The sequence below is a fragment of the Podarcis tiliguerta genome, assembly GCF_965153285.1.
Source record: "Podarcis tiliguerta genome assembly, chromosome: 18".
Lineage (NCBI taxonomy): Eukaryota > Metazoa > Chordata > Lepidosauria > Squamata > Lacertidae > Podarcis > Podarcis tiliguerta.
Window position 1 is genome coordinate 8305372 of NC_139551.1, and position 21483 is coordinate 8326854.

Sequence of the window (21483 nt, forward strand, 5' to 3'; positions counted from 1 at the left end):
CAGGTTAAGAACGGACCTCCAGAACGTATTAAGTACTTAACCTGAGGTACCACCTTATCGGTAAATTTTTCTAGTAGGGCTGTTGTCAACACCCTTCTTAAACTGGGCTGCCCAGAACTGGACACAGGATTCCAGGTGAAAGGGTTCTGAGGGCCAGGAATGGGGGTCTGGGGTATACCGCACCCCACCCCAAAACCTAAGCTTGTGAGTTCATAACAGAGAGGTGCTTCCTTATTCTGCCCCTGCACAGACTTCTTATACTGTCTTTCAGAGTGTGCTTGGAAGACTCTCTGTGGTCTCGCCTGCATGTCTTTCCCCATTTTTTCGAAAGCTATCCTCTTGACTTTACTCCCCACCCCTTTTCCCTGCTCCCTTCCCCTTCCCTAATCTAATGGAGATAATAACCCTGCAATCTCCAGCCTTTTCTGTGCTAAAGTCTCAGCTATTCACCTCTCCAGATCTCCGGTCTGATAGGAGGCAGTCAAGTGGAGGCAGCGTTCTGAGCAAAACGGAGAGTGGTTTTTTTAAAAAATAAAATAAAATCCCATCCTATTATCTCCTTTCCCTCCCTGCACAGACAATTCACTTCGGAGAGATACGGCGCGACAAAAGAAAAACATCTAGTCTGTATTTCTGAACGTTTCGTCCTCCAAGGTGGATTGGGGAGCCTGTAGCCCTCCAAACATGGGTGAACTCCAACTCCCATGAGCCTCAGCTGGAATGCCCAAAAGCTAGGGATGATGGGAGTTTCCGCCCAGGGGATGAGGGGCTCCCTATCAACGCTCCACCAGAACAGACATTTCTCTCTCCCACCAGGCATTTGGGGCATTGGATACAGGCTAAAAGAGGTTGCACAATGAATGGGACTTGCCTTTGTACTGAAGGCTGTAGTCTACATAGCTGTCAACCGTCCCTTATTTGGCGGGAAAGTCCCTTATCCCTGTGCTGTGTCCCGCTGCTGTCCCTTATTGATGATGTCCCTTAAATTTCCCGGGTTTCAAAGGAAGCAGCTCCTCTCCCTCCCTCCCTGCCGGCCAGGGAGGAGGGAGGCTCCAACTGTGTTGCTTGGCTGCATTGCTCACCCAATAAGGAGTCTAAGAACGACTGGGGGGGGTGGAGCTTGCATGCTTTGTGCCAATCAAATTGGCCGCGTTGCCTGGGGACTCGCCTTTGCTCAGCGCTTCCCAGCGGAGAGGGGACGGTGGTTTTCCTTTGTGCATCTCCTTTGCCAGATTGCTGCGCTGTGGGAACCACTACTTGAGGCTTCGTTTGGCTGCTGGCTGGGCTTTACTTCCTTTGGCTCGGAGGGGCTCAAAGTAAGGGACTTTCCCACCAAACAAGGGACGGTTGACAGCTATGCACTGTGGAATGGAGAGAAATACAGACTTCTAAGGACGCCTGTGTATTGTTTGTTTATTACGTTTGCACCCCCTCTTTCCCCTGAGGAGCTCATTCCTACTTCTTTGCCTCTCTGTGTTATCCTTACAACAACCCTGCGAGGTAGGTTAGGCTGAGACTGAGCCACTGGCACCCAAGGCAACCCAGGGAGCTTCATGGCTGAGTGGCGATTTGAACCTTTGGTCTCTCTCCAGGCCAGGCACTCTAACCGTTGCACCACACTGCCCCGGAAAGTGTGGATTTGGTAGGACTGCCTTTGAACGTGACCTGAATCAGATTTCTTCTCCCTCCTCCTTTTTCAGGGGGCAGCGGCGGCGCCTGAGTCCAATGTCCTACCAAACCCTACAAGAAGATCTGGGGGCACAGAAATGGAAACAGGAAGAGATGCCCACGAAAGAAGAATGGAGGATGAAACTGATGGAATACGCAGAAATGGACAGATTGATGGGGAGAATTAGGAACCAACGTGACCAGAGATTCTCCGAGGACTGGAAGAAATTTACAGAGTATATCAAAAATTTCTGTGATGAGCAAATGACATTCGTTGGCTTTCAAGAAGCTCTGTGAAATTACTGTTAGAAATATTGTTTAAAAAATATGATGTGATTAAGAGTATTTGAGTGCAATAGAATATTGGGAAATGTGAGACGAGGATAAAAAAAAAATAAACAGAAAATTATCAGGCAAGCTGAGGGAAGTTCTGGAAAAAGGGTTTAAGTTAAAAATGGGTGTATAATTTTGTAAAAATGTTTTTTTTATGGAAAATCTAATAAAAAATATTTATATATAAAAAAGAAGATCTGGGGGCTTAAAAATGAATTACTGGCCCCCGTGAAGTTCCTACAGGGAGGGGTTTGACAAGGTGAAGCCTCCTCGCTCACCTTTCCCTTTCACGCTTTGAGAAACGACAGCCGGCCACGCTCTCTAAGAGAGATATTAACCTTTGTAAAGAGCTCTCGGCCTCCAACCCGGAGGCGCCAAGAGGGACCTCCCAGGACCTGCCTGAACAAATACCTTCAGCTACGGCTTCCAAATGAATGGCAGGGATGTGCGCTAAATCATAGGCGATCAATAACCGTATATCAAGGGAGCATGAGAGGCGACGGACGTAGAGAGTCTGGGGATGGAAGGAATGAGCGGGGGGGGGGGTAGATGCAAGTGGGAGGGAGCCCACAGGAAATGATTAAAAAGAGTAGTTAAGCACACTGATTGGGTGTTTAATCTCAGCCTCCCGAGGGGGTCTGGGGGTTGGGGGGAATTCACTTATTTCTGAGACGCACAAGGATGCTTAGAAATGGGGAGGTGATGCATATGGCAGAGAGGGGCTTGGGGCAGGAGGGGCAGCTAAATCAGAGGCAAGTTGGCTTAGGAGGGCAGAGGGACACAGCTGGGGAAGCTTATAAGGGGTGGCTTCGCGGGTGGCGCTGTGGCCTAAACCACTGAGCCTCTTAGGCTTGCTGATTGGAAGGTCGGCGGTTCGAATCCCCACGACAGGGTGAGCTCCCGTTGCTCTGTCCCAGCTCCTGCCAACCTAGCAGTTCGAAAACACACCAGGGCAAGTAGATAAATAGGTACCGCTCCGGCGGGAAGGTAAACGGCGTTTCTGTCACGGTGTCCTGTTGCACCAGAAGCAGTTTAGTCCTGCTGGCTACATGACCTGGAAAGCTGTCTGCGGATAAATGCTGGCTCCCTCGGCCTGAAAGCGAGATGAGCGCCGCATAGTCGCCTTGGATTGGACTTAACCGTCCAGGGGTCCTTTCCCCTTTTCTTTATAGCTGGTGGCACTGCCTTCCACTCCACGTACACCAAGAACCACAACAAGCGAGTTGGCTGAAGGGAAGCCAGCAGTTGGGCTGTTTGGCATCTGGCTGCCTTGAGATACAATGTCTTGAGAAATGTAAAGTATTGCACTTGGGCAAAAAAAATGAGAGGCACAAATACAAGATGGGTGACACCTGGCTTGAGAGCAGTACATGTGAAAAGGATCTAGGAGTCTTGGTTGACCACAAATTTGACATGAGCCAACAGTGTGACGCGGCAGCTAAAAAAGCCAATGCAATTCTGGGCTGCATCAATAGGAGTATAGCATCTAGATCAAGGGAAGTAATAGTGCCACTGTATTCTGCTCTGGTCAGACCTCACCTGGAGTACTGTGTCCAGTTCTGGGCACCACAGTTCAAGAAGGACACTGACAAACTGGAATCCAAACTACAAGAAAGAAGATTCCACCTAAACATTAGGAAGAACAGTAAGAGCTGTTTGACAGTGGAATTTGCTGCCAAGGAGTGTGATGGAGTCTCCTTCTTTGGAGGTCTTTAAGCAGAGGCTTGACAACCATATGTCAGGAGTGCTCTGATGGTGTTTCCTCTTGGCAGGGGGTTGGACTCGATGGCCCTTGTGGTCTCTTCCAACTCTAGGATTCTATGATTCTATGATTCTAATGCCTCAACAAATGAAACTGACGTATGGAAAATGTAACTTGAAGAAAGAGACATTGCGCATACCTTTGTAAACCAAGAAAACTTTAATAAAATATTCCTTTTTTAAAAAAAAGAACATCTTTTTGAGCTCATTGTATATTACGTCCCAAAATTCTCTTATTTTCCTACAATTCCACCACATGTGAATGATCATACCCTCCGACTCTCTACATCTCCAACAAATGCTTGACCTGGTTCTGTACATTTTTTGCCAATTTTGATGGTGTTAGATACCAACGGTAAAGCATTTTGATGAAGTCCTCTTTCAGGGTATAACATGCGGTAACATCATCTTTCCCAGGATTCCATTGAAATATTATATTCCTTGCTAGCGTTTGATTTACATTGGAGTGAGACGTGAGTTGAGAAATAAGACTAAGAGAACATATTGATATAGGAATGTATTAGATAATATGTAAGGTAAAGGTAAAGGGACCCCTGACCATTAGGTCCAGTCGTGGCCAACTCTGGGGTTGCGGCGCTCATCTCGCTTTATTGGCTGAGGGAGCCGGTGTACAGCTTCCGGGTCATGTGGCCAGCAGGACTAAGCCGCTTCTGGCAAGCCAGAGCAGCGCACGGAAACGCTGTTTACCTTCCTGCCGGAGCGGTACCTATTTATCTACTTGCACTTTGACGTGCTTTCGAACTGCTAGGTTGGCAGGAGCAGGGACCGAGCAACGGGAGCTCACCCAGTTGTGGGGATTCGAACCGCCGACCTTCTGATTGGCAAGTCCTAGGCTCTGTGGTTTAAGCCACAGCGCCACCTGTGTCCCAATATGTAAAGAAATATACAATAATAAGAGTACATTCATTTGTAAAAGAGGGAATATACAACAGGAAAGACAGGAAGTCTAGTGTGTTGGTATGTAAGTGATTTTGGGGAAAGAAATTTGTTTTTGTTTTTTCTCTTCTTTCTTTTTGTTTCATTTTCTTTCTAGGTCTATAAAATTCGCATATAAGTTTTGTATACATGTCGAAAATTATAGTAAGTCCTGTAATGTAATATGACAACGTTTGCCGATGCAATATAAGAATGTTAACAGATAAATAAAATGCAAATTCAAAAAAAGAAATATTATATTCCTTCCTTGGAGGTTTTTAAGCAGAGGCAGGATGGCAATCTGTCCTGTATACTTTAGTTGAGATTCCTATATATATATATATATATATATATATATATATATATATATGAAGTTTAAAAATTACACAAAAGAGGAAAAAGAAGAAAAAAGAGAAGAGAGAAAAAAAGGAATAAAAAGTTACATAGGAAAAAAAGAGCAAAAAAAAGAAAAGTCACAATACATCAAAACACGAAAAAACACAAAAACAATTAAAAACCCATCCGATATTTATCCTTAACTTTCATTAACTTATTTCCTCGACCTCCTCACACCTCCCATTTTTGTATTCCAGTTATTAATTATATCAGCAAATCCTTTCCGTCTTTCACTGCTTTCTATCTTTTAGTTATCTTAATTTATTTTTACCTTATCTTATCATCAAAACCTTAAAGTTTATTTATACTTAACTCCTTATAATATTTCTACTAAAGTCATGTAGTTTCATTCCAACATTTCCTAACATTCATTAATTATACAATATTTCTCTAAATAGATTTTTAATTTTTTCCCCCAATCTTCTTCCACCGTCTCTTCTCCCTGGTCTAGGATTCTGTCAGTCCTTTCTATCAGCTCTACATAGCCCATCAGCCTGGTGATCTTCTATCCGAGGCTCTTAACTCTTCTCCATGTCCCATCTGCAGGTCTTCTTCAAATTTATGCTTACACTTTACTTCCATCTTGACAGTTCCTTTATTCCTTCTCGACAGGTCAGCCCATACTCCATAAAGGTAAAGGTAAAGGTACCCCTGCCCGTACAGGCCAATCTTGACAGACTCTAGGGTTGTGGCCCATCTCACTCAAGAGGCTGGGGGCCAGCGCTGTCCGGAGACACTTCCGGGTCACGTGGCCAGCGTGACATCGCTGCTCTGGCGAGCCAGAGCCGCACACGGAAACGCCGTTTACCTTCCCGCTAGTAAGCGGTCCCTATTTATCTACTTGCACCCGAGAGTGCTTTTGAACTGCTAGGTTGGCAGGCGCTGGGACCAAACAACGGGAGCGCACCCCGCCGCAGGGATTCGAACCGCCGACCTTTCGATCGGCAAGCCCTAGGCGCTGAGGCTTTTACCCACAGCGCTACCCGCGTCCCCTCCATACTCCATAGTCAAAACTAAAGTCCCAAAGATGTTTCAGGGCATGCTCCAAAGTCCCTTCGAGGCTAAAGGCCTCCACAACTCCAATCTCCCCCTGGCCCAGATCCGAAACACAAAGTCCAGAGCATCCCTTCATAAGGGAGTCTGTCCAACTTTCCTTCTTTTAGTTGAGATTCCTGCATTGGAGAGGGCTGGTCTAGATGATCCCTGGGGGGCCCTTCCAGCTATGATTCTATGAAATACTGACACAGCTGCAGCGCCTGCCTGGTAAACTGCATTTCCCTTCCTTCCACTTTTCCCCCAGTATCATAATTGTGTGTGTTTGTAAGAAGGCGGAGGAATTAAACCTCTTCCTCTTTGCTTACAATTCCAGCTCTTGATGGGGTGTAATTAATCCTCAGCTTTGGTTTAAGTGATTTTTATTTGTGGTAGGAATAAGGCTTTTTTTTTCTTCTTCTGTGTGTACGTTCCTCTTATCCACATTAAACAAATATACACCCGCCCGACGCCCCCCCCTTCCCTCCGCGCACCGCATTACATCTCAGTACAATGTATTCTGCCAAGGGGGAAACGTCATTGTGAATTTGTTATCACCAAAAAGGCAGCTTTCCTTCCGTTTTCGCTCTCCCTTCCCCCTTCCTTTCTTCCTAGGGAAGGAAAGTCTTAAAAGACCCTGGCTGGAATTGAGAATCAGAGTTACGAGAGAGAGAGAGCGTGAAGCCGGACTGCGTAGGGAGGCCTCCGGAACTTTGCAAATTTCAATGCGGAGCTGCGTAATAAATGAAAATCTGCCCTTATTCCCTCATGGGGGACACAAGAGCCCTTCTAGAGTCCTTTGCAGGTTCTCCATCAGTCGGAGAAAAGAACAGAGGCCAACCAGAGAATATTGAGAAGCGAAGCAGCTCGTAAGCCTGATTTTTATTGAACTGTTGCAACAGGGTGCTCCCCTCACACGCAGGAAAGGAGGAACGCAGAACAATGGCGCGCAAGGCCTTATACAGTGGTGCCTCGCAAGACGAAAAGAATCCGTTCCGCGAGTCTCTTCGTCTTGCAGTTTTTTTCATCTTGCAAAGCAAGCCCATTAGTGGCTTAGCGGGTTAGCGCTATTGGCGGCTTAGCGGGCTTAGCGGATCAGCTGATAAGCGGCTTAGCGGATCAGCTGTTAAGCGGCTTAGCAGATCAGCTGTTAAGCGGCTTAGCGGCTTGGGGAAAAGGGGGGGGAGGGGGGAAAAACCGCAGGAACTCACAAGACATTTTCGTCTTGTGAAGCAAGCCCATAGCAAATTCGTTTTGCGAAGCACCTCCAAAACGGAAAACCCTTTCGTCTAGCGGGTTTTCCGTCTTGCGAGGCATTCGTCTTGCGGGGCACCACTGTATAGACATTTTAAATTGCCCGCCCTGGAGTCCAAGACCACCCCCAGAAACATCATACATACATCACAGAAAAGGCGGTCTACAACAGGAATCTGAGTGTGTTGTTTACCTCCTGTCTGGCAGGTTACCTGTTAATGGTCACTTGATTGGATTGCCTGGGGAGCCTGGCCAGTCTTTTGTAATGATAAATACTTCGTTCCTGAGCCACGTCACAGGCTCACCCTGTTCATAAAACCGGGTCAGCTGCAGCGAGGGAAAGAGGGGGAGCCTTGGCTGCGGCAGATCTAAATAGCCGAGGCCACGCCCCCCGGAGCCAGCCGATTGGCTGGCCCGGGGTATGATGCAGCTGAGGATTCCCTTTGCTATCGCGGGGGCTGCAGCCAGCCCCCACAAGTGTGAGGAAGGGATGTGAAGCCCGCAACCCCACCTCCTCCTTATCACGGAAGTGGGTTTCATGGCTGTTTTCCTGTGCTGCTTCAGACATGTGGTTTATATATTTATGCACGTGTTTGCTTGGTACATTTATAAACATTTATTATATATATAAGACCTTAATTTTTTTATTTCAGTAGGGATGGATCGGTCTGTCCATTTCATGTGGGCGTTCAAATCCCCACTTGGCCACAAAGCTCATTGACTGACCATTAGAGGCCAGCCCCTGTTACGTAGAATTGTCTAATCGCTGAAATGGAGAATGCCTGTATGTATATTGCTGAAGGGTTTAACATTGGAAAATTCCATTGAGGAATACAAAAGTCACAACAACAGGACTTCCGGATTGGCGCTTCTGGATAATGGCGGATTTCCTCCGTTTCGGAGGAACCCGCTATCTGGAAACAAGGGTCTGACCGCCACGGCAAGGCGGAGACCCGCAAAAAACCACGGTCGGAGGAAGACTGTGGGCTTGGGATTCGGCACGTACCTTTTGCACCTCCCCTACTCGCGGGGAGACCCAGTTCCGGAGTGACGTGGGGTGAGTGGGGCTGTACTTCGAATCAACTGCTACTTTCAGGGAGTGAAGCCGCACAGCTGTTACCAGAAAGCACCGACTTTTCCTGTGGACATTTGGACTTTAAGTAAATTTCGTAAGTAAACTGAATTGGATTACAAAAATACTTGGATTTGACACTTGAATGTGAAGGTTTAAACAGGAAGTCCGCCTTCCGTTTTGTAGAAAGATCAAAGCAAAGCCGCTGTAAGCTGAAGCTTTTGAAAAGTACTCTGTAAAGTATTAATTTTCATCATTTAAGATATTGAGCACCCCCCTCGGAAGCAGGGGAAGAGGGGGGAATTCCTTTGTGGACGATTGAAACCTGCAGGACAATAAAAAGACGACCTAATTCACCACCGTCTCAAGCCTGGGATCGGGCTGTCAAAAGGCTTTATAATTAAAAAAAAAAAAACAATAATGGAGAATGGAGTACATCTTGATGGAATCTAGGTCTAATTCGAATAACCTAATATTTCTAATAGCCTTTTAGTTATGGAACTATTTGGATGTATCATTAATTTGTTTTTGTACCTGTTTGGAAGAAGTTCTGGTTAGTAAAGGTTTGAACCATATTTATGGGTCTGGACAATTTTTATTTCAAAAGGAGTTAGTTTTTTATGCATCCAATTGCTTCAAGCTGCTCAATGTTAATATCTGCCTCTCGGTCTATCCTACTTGCAGGGTCGTTGCGGCGATAAAATGGGAAAAAATAAGCACACCACCTTGAGCTTATTGGAAAAGAAGATGGGAAATCGATGCAGGAAATTAACAACGAGCTACAGCGGCAAGACTCTTATTAGCCAAAAATTGGAAATTGCAAGAAATACCGACAATAGAAGAATGGCAGATGAAGATGATGGACTTTTCGGAGCTGGCTGACCTGACTGAAAGAATACTTGATCAGAAAGAGGAAACATAAGAAGTCTGGAAGAAATTTAAAGACTATCTCACCAGATATTGCCATTTAAGATAATCAGGAAATTCTTGGAAGTAATAAACTAGGCCTAGGGATAGAAAAAGATTTGTAATAATGAACATTACGGATTGGAATATAAAGTGAAGATAAGAAGTTTGTAATTGAAAGAAGATATTTGTGTTATAAATATGAAGTTAAAGGTAAAGGTAAAGGTACCCCTGCCCGTACGGGCCAGTCTTGCTAGAGGGTTGTGCGCTCATCTCACTCTATAGGCCAGGAGCCAGCGCTGTTCGCAGACACTTCCGGGGCACGTGGCCAGCGTGACAAAGCCGCATCTGGCGAGCCAGCGCAGCACACGGAACGCTGTTTACCTTCCCGCTGGTAAGCGGTCCCTATTTATCTACTTGCACCCGGGGGTGCTTTCGAACTGCTAGGTTGGCAGGCGCTGGGACCGAACGACGGGAGCGCACCCCGCAGCGGGGATTCGAACCGCCGACCTTTCGATCGGCAAGTCCTAGGTGCTGAGGCTTTAAGCCACAGCGCCACCCACGTCCTTTAAATACGAAGTTGGAAACTGTTAAATACGTGATACACTGAAATTCAGATTGGAGGGTGTTGGGGAAGTCATTTAGCAATGTAATATAACCAGGAAACAAGAAGAAACAATTCTCTTTTTGTTGTTGTTGTTGTTGTTGTTGTTGTTGTTGTTGTTGTTGTTGTTGTTATGTTTTTATGTTGTGTTAAGTGTAATGTTTTTCTTTTGTGTTAATGTCTATGTTCTATAAGAGAAAATTAATAAAATTTTTTTTTGGGGGGGGGGGGAGAAATTAACAACGGACAATAGTGCTTTCTTTTCCCCTCTGCCCTCTTAATCTCAGGCTCATGGGTTTGAACCTCACATTGGGCAAAAGATTCCTGCATTGAAGGGGCTTGGACTAGATGACTTTGGGGAGAATGAGAAAACAGGAAAACTGAAACTGGCCAATTTGCCTATGCCCAGCTTCGCAGGCAGAGGGATGCGGGTGGCGCTGTGGGTTAAACCACAGAGCCTAGGACTTGCCGATCGGAAGGTCGGCGGTTCGAATCCCCGCGAGGGGGTGAGCTCCCGTTGCTCGGTCCCTGCTCCTGCCAACCTAGCAGTTCGAAAACACCTCAAAGTGCAAGTAGATAAATAGGTACCACTCCGGCGGGAAGGTAAACGGCATTTCTGTGCGCTGCTCTGGTTTGCCAGAAGCGGCTTAGTCATGCTGGCCACATGACCTGGAAGCTGTACACCGGCTCCCTTGCCCAATAAAGCGAGATGAGCGCCGCAACCCCAGAGTCGTCTGCGACTGGACCTAATGGTCAGGGGTCCCTTTACCTTTAATTTCACAGGCTAGACCTAGACAGCATCTTAAAAAGCAGAGAGATCACCTTGCTAACAAAGGTCCGTATAGTTAAAGCCATGGTTTTCCCAGTAGTGATGTATGGAAGTGAGAGCTGGACCATAAAGAAGGCTGATCGCCGGAGAATGGATGCTTTTGAATTCTGGTGCTGGAGGAGACACTTGAGAGTCCCATGGACTGCAAGAAGATCAAACCTCTCCATTCTTAAGGAAATCATCCCTGAGTTCTCACTGGTCCTAAAGCTGAGGCTCCAATACTTTGGCCACCGCATGAGAAGGGAAGACTCTCTGGAAAAGACCCTGATGCTGGGAAAGATGGAGGGCACAAGGAGAAGGGGACGACAGAGGACGAGATGGTTGGATAGTGTTGTTGAAGCTACCAGCATGAGTTTGACCAAACTGCGGGAGGCAGTGGAAGACAGGAGTGCCTGGCGTGCTCTGGTCCAGGGGGTCACGAAGAGTCGGACACGACTAAACGACTCAACAACAACAACAAACTTCGCAGGTTGCAGCCCATCCGTTTGGACAGTTCTTCTTTGCAACAATGACGAATTATTACCCATTTCGAAATGGGAAGTGATGGCGCGATCCCGCTCCCAGAACGCCAGCCGCCCTGCCCGCTGAGTGGCTTTGAAACTGGAAGCCTCCCATTCCAACAGCTGATCTCCAAGACAGGATCAGCTGCCGAGGTCCGCTGAGGCCATTCTGACAGCTTGTCGAGATGCCCTGGGGGAGAGGGGGCTGTTCGGAGGCCAAATAGCAAGGGGAAAGTCACCCCCCCCATCTGCTCCCTGGTGCATCACGTCCCTCAGTTTCCTTCCAGGCCAATACAGGACTTGGCTTGGACGTACAAAATTGCTTTATCGAACCGCTGCCCCCATGCAGCCCTTTCCAAAAGACTTTACAAAGCTTGGTGTCCTGATCATGACCTCTTTCGGCTCTCTATGCCAGGATGGAACAAGGGACGTTCTGTTCCCTGCAGTGCCTTGCTGAGGGTGAATTTTAAAAGCACCTGGAATGGTAGAGGGGCACCCAGTGGTCATCTATTCCAACCCGCTACAACACAGGTTTCCCAGCTAAAGAATCCCCGGCAGGGATTCAACCTCTGTTCAAAACCCCGCAATGAAGTCCACCACCTTCCAAGGGAGTCTGTTCCACTGCCAAAATTTCTTACCATTAGAAAGTTCTTCCTGATAAACATACCTCTCTCGCCCTGACCTCGCCACTGTGATCCACGCGACGGTCACCTCCAGACTGGATTATTGTAACTCGCTCTACGTGGGGCTGCCCTTGAGACTGACCCAGAAACTCCAGCGGGTGCAGAATGCTGCAGCGAGACTCCTTACGGGGTCTTCGCTGCGAGATCACATTCACCCGGTGCTATACCAGCTGCACTGGCTCCCGGTGGAGTACAGGATCAGGTTTAAGGTGCTGGTTTTAACCTTTAAAGCCCTATACGGCCTAGGACCCTCGTACCTACGGGACCGCCTCTCCTGGTATGTCCCACAGAGGAACTCACGATCCTCAAACAAAAACATCTTGGAGGTCCCAGGCCACAGAGAGGTTAGGCTGGCCTCAACCAGAGCCGGGGCTTTTTCGGCTGTGGCACCGATCTGGTGGAACGCTCTGCCACAAGAGATTTGGGCCCTGCGGGACTTGACATCTTTCCGCAGGGCCTGCAAGACAGAGCTGTTCCACCAGGCCTTTGGCCAGGGCACAGCCTGACCCCCTCTTCACCGAACTCTACCCAATGGTTGCCATCAATTTGATTTGAAGTAATTTTTTAATGAAATGATTTTAAAATGCTGTCTTATTTTATTGTTGCTAGCCGCCCTGAGCCCGGCTTCGGCTGGGGAGGGCGGGATATATATATATATAATTATATTTATTTATATTGAAGAATACAGAGAAAATAAAGATTTGATTGATTATGAAAGAATCTAAGGAAGGGAAATGAAGAAGAAGAAGAAGAAGAAGAAGAAGAAGAAGAAGAAGAAGAAGAAGAAGAAGAAGAAGAGGAGTTTGGATTTGATATCCCGCTTTATCACTACCCGAAGGAGTCTCAAAGCGGCTAACACTCTCCTTTCCCTTCCTCCCCCACAACAAACACTCTGTGATGTGAGTGGGGCTGAGAGACTTCAGAGAAGTGTGACTGGCCCAAGGTCACCCAGCAGCTGCATGTGGAGGAGCGGAGACGCGAACCCGGTTCCCCAGATTACGTGACTACCGCTCTTAACCACTAGAACAGGTGTAAAGGCGAGTAAGATGACTAAGAGATGTGTGGTGAATGCGGTGGAAGCCTTTTATAATATTTTAACTAAGATTTATACATTGCAGTATTTGAAGCAAGAATTTGGTAATATTCCAGCTTATGAAAAGTATTTTTCCTTTTCTTTTTTCTTTATATCTTTTATTTTTCCTTTTCTTCCTTTTTATTTTTATTAGTTTTCATTTTGGAAAATATGTATATAAGTGTGTTTGCAGTGTTATGTGTTGTTCTTTGTTTTTCTTTGTTAAATTTCTTTTTTTTATTAATTTTAATTAAAAAAAACAGAAAAAAAAACCATATGTTTACCGGTTATTGTGTAGGTTCTTTTTGGTTTGTTTGTATTTTCTTTTTGGTTTGCTTGCATTTGTAAGTGTGTGTTTTTTCAAAGAGTGTTTATGTATTGTAGTAATAATCCTATAAAAAGCATGGTTAAAAAAGAAAAGAAAGCTTTTCCTATTACCATAATGGCCCGAACATAAGTTGCACCCGAATATAAGCCGCACATTTAAAATTGGAGGGGGGGGGAGAGAAAAAATACCTGAATATAAGTTGCCCCGTGCTCCTGGCTGCATACCGTAAGGTTGTGAATATAAGCCGCACCTTAACTTTTCACGGTCGGAATTTGGGGGGAGGTGAGGCTTATACAGTGGTGCCTCGCAAGACGAAATTAATTCGTTCCGCGAGTTTTTTCGTTGAGCGAGTTTTTTCGTCTTGCGAAGCACCACTGCATTTAAACACTGACAACGGCGGGGAGGGGCGGGGAGAAGCAGGACAGCTGCCGCAGCCGGTACCTCGGACTCACCCGCGCCTTGTGGCCACTGTGCGATGCGGCTGCTGGAGGGCGGCGGGGCTCAGGAGCGCGACTCTGGATGCAACGCTGGCTGCTGGCGGCAACGGCTCTCTGAGGGGAGTGTGCGAGGGGGGTGGGCAGCAGCGCGAGGCAGCCGGAAGGTCGGCCGTCAGCCGGAAGGTCGGAGGGAGCCGGAGGAGCCGTCAGCCGGAAGGTGGGAGGGAGTTGGAGGAGCGGGGAAGCGAGCGTGCGTGCGTGCAGTGACCGTCGCCATGACAGGAGAGGCAGGGCCGTTTCGTCTAGCGAAGCAAGCCCTTAGGAAAATCCGTCTTGCGAAGCACCTCAGAAAACGAAAAACCCTTTCGTCTAGCGAGTTTTTCGTCTTCCGAGGCATTCGTCTTGCAGGGTACCACTGTATTCAGGCCAATATGGTATTTAGCCGGAATCTCTTGCCTTCCCTTTCTCTTTTCTTCATCTTCTCTCTTTTAGTTTCCAAGTTTTAAAAAAATGCTTGGTATTTGTTGTTGACAAATAAAATACACCTCACCTGTTCGGTAAATATCATCTGGTTGCAGAAGCTGGTGAATCAGGCGCATCTGGCAGTAAGTGGAAGCTGAATTTGGCACCGGGAGAGGCAGTTAGAGCTTCACTGGGCCATTTCACGTTCCAGCTGCTTCTCATTTGCTAGAGGTGAAAATCATTTCCTGAAAAATGCGTGCCCGCGTGTGCTTAAACCTGCATCTAAAATTCTAAGGGAGGAGTAGGTTTCGTTTGTGTGTGCATGTTCTTCCCTCTTCCCCTTGAAAACGGACCTCTGAGAGGGGGAGCTAAACTGATGTTTCAACTTTAAGCAGATAATGGTGACCCAAATATGATGCGCAGCATAAATTAATGACGCATGGTCTTCTTCATTAAACGAATAAAAGCTTTACTGAGTTAAAGTAAGCCTGTTTGCAAATATGGTGGACGCTCAAGTTGCAAACGTGATCCCTGCGGGAAGCATGTTCGCAACCCGCAGCAGTGCATCTGCACATGCGCGGGTTGTGATTCGGTGCTTCTGCACATGTGCAAAGCGTGATTTAGCACTTCTGCACATGCGCAAGCGCCGAAACCCAGAAGTAACCCGTTCCGGTACTTCCAGGTTCGGCGTGGTGCGCAACCTGAAATCGCACAACCCGAAGCGTCTGTAACCCGAGGTATGACTGTAACAGCATAGTGAATAAGATTAAACTAGCTTCAGAGCCATAGCTATCAACTTACAGATTTGAAAATAAGGGACCAGCAGCCTCGGAAATAAGGGATCAGCAGCCAAAATAAGGGATTTTCCAAGCACAGGTATGTTCGACATCTGAGCCCCTCCGAGCCAAAGGCAGAAAGCCCAGCCAGCAGCCAAACAAAGCGGTGGTTCCCACAGCGCAGCAACCCAGCAAAGGCGATGCAGCAAGGAAAACCACCGTCACCTCTCCGCTGGGAAGCGCTGAGCAAAGGCAAGTCCCCAGGCAATGCAGCCGATTTGATGTCGTTCTTAGACCCCTTACTGGGTGAGCAACGCAGCCAAGCAACACAGTTGGAGCCTCCCTCCTCCCTGGCCGGCAGGGAGGGAGGGAGAGGAGCTGCTTCCTTTGTAACCCGGGAAATTTAAGGGACATCATCAATAAGGGACAGCAGCGGGGCACAGCGCTGGGATAAGGGAGTTTCCCGCCAAACAAGGGACGGTTGACAGCTATGTTCAGAGCATACATAGAGTTTCCATTGAGCACAGGTTTCACAGAGCACAGGCTCCAACACTCTCACACATACAGACAACACACACTGACTGACAGACTCACAGACACTGAGTCTGCCGGCAAGCAGATACAATATTTATACAGTGAATGAGTCATCCTCAAGATAAGTCACATTGACTCAGCAAGCTAAATGATTTTGCAGCTTTTCAGCATTTCACAACATTTCTAGACTCCTTTACGGCTTCCTTTTACTGCTTCTGCTCTCCCTGGTCCTGAATAGGGTAACTGTGCCCCTGAAGGACCAGGTGCGCAGCCAGGGAGTCATTTTGGACTCACAGCTGTCCATGGAGGCGCAGGTCAATTCTGTATCCAGGGCAGCTGCCTACCAATTCCACCTGGTACGCAGGCTGAGACCCTACCTGCCTGCGGACTGTCTCTCCAGAGTGGTGCATGCTCTGGTTATCTCCAGCTTGGACTACTGCAATGCGCTCTATGTGGGGCTACCTTTGAAGGTGACCCGGAAACTACAACTAATTCAGAATGCGGCAGCTAGACTGGTGACTGGGGGCGGCCGCCGAGACCACATAACCCCATTCCTCAAAGACCTACATTGGCTCCCAGTACATTTCTGAGCACAATTCAAAGTGTTGGTGTTGACCTTTAAAGCCCTAAACGGCCTCGGCCCAGTATACCTGAAGGAGCGTCTCCTCCCCCATCGTTCTGCCTGGACGCTGAGGTCCAGCGCCGAGGGCCTTCTGGCAGTTCCCTCATTGCGAGAAGCATAGCTACAGGGAACCAGGCAGAGGGCCTTCTCGGTGGTGGCACCCGCCCAGTGGAAAACCCTCCCATCAAAAGCGATAAACAACTACCTGACATTCAGAAGACATCTGAAGGCAGTCCTGTTCAGGGAAGTTTTTAATATGTGACATTTTAGTGTATTTTTCATCTTTGTTGGAAGCTGCCCAGAGTGGCTGGGGAAACCCAGCCAGATGGGCGGGGTACAAATAATAAATTATTATTATTATTATAAACACTTTTGTCACATGACAGAACTTGCACACCAACTTTCATTTCAGTACCTCCAGGCTGAAGCAGACTCGATATTAATTGCAGGAGTCAAATTTGCAACCATCTTGTTTTTTGTTACGCAAGTGGAAGCCTCAGGTCTGGGGTGGGTGGAAATTAAACTCTTTCTCTCCCTGTCCCAGGCCCCATAAAAGCTGCCTCTTTGAAGCTGGCCTTCGCGTGGCATAAAACCAAAAAGTACAGTTTGATGTGGGTCTATCCAAACACGAATGCACATGAAATATCATTTCCAGTGGTGCATCCCTCATTAATCCATGAGCAAAGTTCACCGCTCATGAAATGAAATGCTTATTAAATTTCACACACAAGCACTTGGTCTTAGCTGTTTCAGAACCTTGAAAAAGATCAGCTGTTTTCAGAAATGAATTTAGCAGATGCAGTTACCATAGTTTGTTCATTTGTTCGTTCGTTAAGGTTGCACTCCTCTTTGTTTGTTTTTTTAAATAATATTTATTAGAAGTTTAATAGTTACAGGGGAAAAAAACAAAGAGAGAAGGAAACAATAAAAGATTTAACAAACAATACATCAAAAAGAAAAAGGAAAAAACAATACATCAAAACAACTAGAGAAACAAAAACATTTAAAAACACATCCAATATTTCCATATCTTTACCTTTCATTTACTTGTTTCATCGACCTCCTCACACCTCCCTTTTTTGTATTCTAGTTCAATTAGCTATTTCAGCAAATCCTTTCCATCTTTTTCAATTTTTTGTTCTATAATTTATCTTAACACAATCTAACTTTAAATTTTCCACTTCGGCCCATTAACAATCAGTTTTTGCTTAATTCTTTATAACATTTCTGCTAAAACCATATAACTTCATTCCAGCATTCTTCTAGCATTCATTAATTTTGCAATATTTCTGTAAATATACTCTGATTTTTTTCCAGTCTTCTTCCACCGACTCTTCTCCCTGGTCTCGGATTCTGCCAGTCATTTCCTTCAATTCCATGTAGTCCATCAGCTTCATCTGCCATTCTTCCCGGGTGGGTAGATCTTGTGTCTTCCAAGGTTGCACTCCTCTTTGGAGGACTGGGAGAGCATTATGACCCAGGTGCTCCCGGTGGAGCATAGGATCAGGTTTAAGGTGCTGGTTTTAACCTTCAAAGCCCTATACGGCCTAGGACCCTCGTACCTACAGGACCACCTCTCCTGGTATGTCCCATGGAGGACCTTACGGTCTTCAAACAAAAACATCTTGGAGGTCCCAGACCACAGGGATGTTAGGTTGGCCTCAACCAGAGTCAGGGCCTTTTCGGCCTTGGCCCCAATCTGGTGGAACGCTCTGTCACAAGAGACCAGGGCCCTGCGGGACTTGACATCTTTCCGCAGGGCCTGCAAGACAGAGCTGTTCCGCCAGGCCTTTGGCCAAGGCACAGTCTGACCCCCCACCTTTGGTAATTTCTTCACAGAACTCTAGCCCAATGGTTGCCATTAATTTGATTCTGAATTGATTTTAGAATGAATTGATTTTAGAATGTATTTCAATTACGATAATTGATTGTGATTTTATGTAAACTGTGTTATTTTTACAGTTGTTAGCCGCTCTGAGCCCGGCTTCAGCTGGGGAGGGCGGGATATAAATAAATTATTATTATTATTATTATTATTATTATTATTATTATGATCCTCTTGCCCAGGATCTCAGAGAGAGCTCTGATCTTGGGAAAGAGAAAAAAGATGAGCCTTGCTGGATCAAGCCATTGCCCCATTTAGTCCAGAATCTTGTTCTCACAGGAGCAACCAGATACCCATAAGCAGACCTGTTAGGATATTTCCGTTCCACCTTAAAAGGGAGCAGGATGTTTGTGTCACAGCCTCGAATTTCCTGTTCCACAGGATGTTTATGTTGTGTCTTTGCTTTCGTTTTTCTCTCTCTGCCGGAACTCTCAAGCAGGCAGTCATGTTTTTCTTTGTTCTGATCAACGCTGAATAAACTTGTAAATAATGCTCTCCTGACTGCATCTTTCCCTGTGCGTTATCTGCTGATAGAGTGTGCACGGCTCTGGAATGTGGCAAGCTATTTCTGGAGCTTGTGTCGCTAATTGCTGATACTACGTGTCTACGGGAGATCGATGGACGTCCGGAGACGACGTGGAGTTATGATGGACTTTGTCTCCCTGGCAGTATCCCAACAACATATATAAATAAATATATAAATAATATATAAATAAATAAATATATATATAAATTATTATTATTATTATTATTATTATTATTATTATTATTATTAGGATCCTCTTGCCAAGGATCTCAGAGAGAGCTCTGATCTTGGGAAAGAGAAAAAAGATGAGCCTTGCTGGATCAAGCCATTGCCCCATCTAGTCCAGAATTTTGTTCTCACAGGACCAACCAGATACCCATAAGCAGACCCACACACAACAGCCCACTCCCCTTCTTTGTCTCCCAGCAACTGAAATTCACACGCTGGTATCCACTGCTTTCTCCTCTGTGAACTTGCCCAGCCTTCTTTTAAAGGAAGATGGCAAACCGGTCAAGAAACGGTTTTCGGATAGCTGCAAAGACACTTGCAAACAGCCACTTTCAAATATCTTGTCCCATGGAAGATGGCACAAGCTTGTTTTCTCCTGCTCTTGAACCAAGGGCTTCAAGTGACAAGAAAGGAGTTTCTAACTACCGTATTTTTCGCCCTATAGGACACACTTTTCCCCCTCCAAAAATGAAGGGGAAATCTGGGTGCGTCCTATGGGGCGAATGCAGGCTTTCGCTGAAGCTTGGAGAGCGAGAGGGGTCGGTGCGAACCGACCCCTCTTGCTCTCCAGGCTTCAGGAAGACATCCACAGCCTAGGCAACCCTGTGGGAGGTCCCTCAGGGATGTCTAGGCTGCGGATAGCAGCCTGCTTCCCAGAGCGTCGGGCACCCTGAAAGCAGAGCGCCTGGCGCTTCTGGAACACATCCGCAGGGCTCCCCATGCTGTGGATAGCAGCCTGCCGCCTGGCGCGAGGGGCGCCCTGAAGCAGAGCGCCCCTCGCGCCGGGCAGACATCCGCAGTGTGGGGAGCCCTGCAGGAGCAATCCCTCATAGGTGCGTCCTATGGGGTGGAGCGTCCTATGGGACGAAAAATACGGTAAATATCAGGAAGAACTTTCTGACTGTAAGAGTCGTTCAACCACAGAACGGACACCCTGGGGAGGGGGTTATGGTATAGACTCTCCTTTCTTTGAGGTTTTAAAGCAGAGATTGGCTGGCCATCTGCCATGCATGCTTGAGCTGAGATTCCTACAATTCTATGATTTGATTACTCTACCTTGAAAGTAGGGATACGTGGGTGACGCTGTGGTCTAAACCACTGAGCCTCTTGGGCTTGCCGATCAGAAGGTCGGCGGTTCGAATCCCTCCGACGGGGTGAGCTCCGTTGCTCGGTCCCTGCTCCTGCCAACCTAGCAGTTCTAAAGCACACCAGGGCAAATAGATAAACAGGTACCGCTGCAGAGGGAAGGTAAAACTATGTTTCCATGCGCTCTGGTTTCTGTCATGGTGTTCTGCTGCACCAGAAGCGGTTTAGTTCTGCTGGGCCACATGACCCAGAAAGCTGTCTGTGGGTTCTGTGCAAGAAATTCACGAAGAAGAAGAAGAAGAAGAAGAAGAAGAAGAAGAAGAAGAAGAAGAAGAAGTGGAGGAGTTTGGATTTGATATTCTGCTTTATTCTAGTTGCTCGGTCCCTGCTCCTGCCAACCTAGCAGTTCGAAAGCACACCAAAAAGTGCAAGTAGATGAATAGGTACCTCTCCAGCGGGAAGGTAAACGGCGTTTCCATGCGCTGCTCTGGTTCGCCAGAAGCGACTTAGTCATGCTGGCCACATGACCTGGAAAAACTGTCTGCGGACAAACGCCGGCTCCCTCGGCCTGAAAGCAAGATGAGTACCGCAACCCCAGAGTCGTCTGCGACTGGACTTAACTGTCAGGGGCCCTTTACCTTTACCTTTTCCACCTTGAAAGTAAGGCAAATACCTTACCAGGGACAACAATGTGCTCTCCTCATCAGAGTTCTGAGCACTTATTAGCTCTGAAGACTCAAAACGCATGCTCCACGTCTGGCGTTATTATCACGCCCATCTTCTGAGCATCCCAACTGTGGCATCTTTCCATCAAAGCTGGCATTGCTTTGGCATCTTGGATGCCACAGCCTCTTCTCTCTCCCCACCCCCCACCCCCGTTCTGTTGCTACAAGGAAAGGGGGTGTTTGCGAGCTGCTGGGAAGTGATAGCGCTCTCTCGCTGGGGGGTGTTGCAAGATCTAATTAATCTCTAATTAGCATCTGCAAACAACGGCTTGCGGTCTTGAGGCAGAAGGGGTGCAAATTGCAAGCCCTCCTCTCAGGGTCCGGAGCCAGGAGCAGCTGGCCTCTCAGCAGTGCCCAGAAGCTGGAGATCACATTCCCATGCAGGAGGGAGATTTCCTTTCCAGGAGAGAAAAAGAAGGAGAAGCATGTTGTTTTTCCCACCCACTGCAGCTGGCAGAAACCCAGAACGTCTTAATTGTCAAACTTCAGCTTTGTTTGCCTTTTCTTCTCCCCCCCACCCCTCCACCCTCCTTTCCCAGCCTCCTGAAGGAGCTCTTGCCATCAAAAAGCCCCTCCTGACCTTTGGCCAGACTCGCCTTTCATTGCTTTGGGGCCCTGCCCTCTGGAGCAGGAGAAAACGTGCTTGCTCCATCTTCCATGTGATGTATGGAAGCGAGAGCTGGACCATCAAGAAGGCTGGTCGCCGAAGAATGGATGCTTTTGAATTCTGGGGCTGGAGGAGACTCTTGAGAGTCCCATGGACTGCAAGAAGATCCAACCTCTCCATTCTGAAGGAAATCAGCCCTGAGCGCTCACTGGAAGGACAGA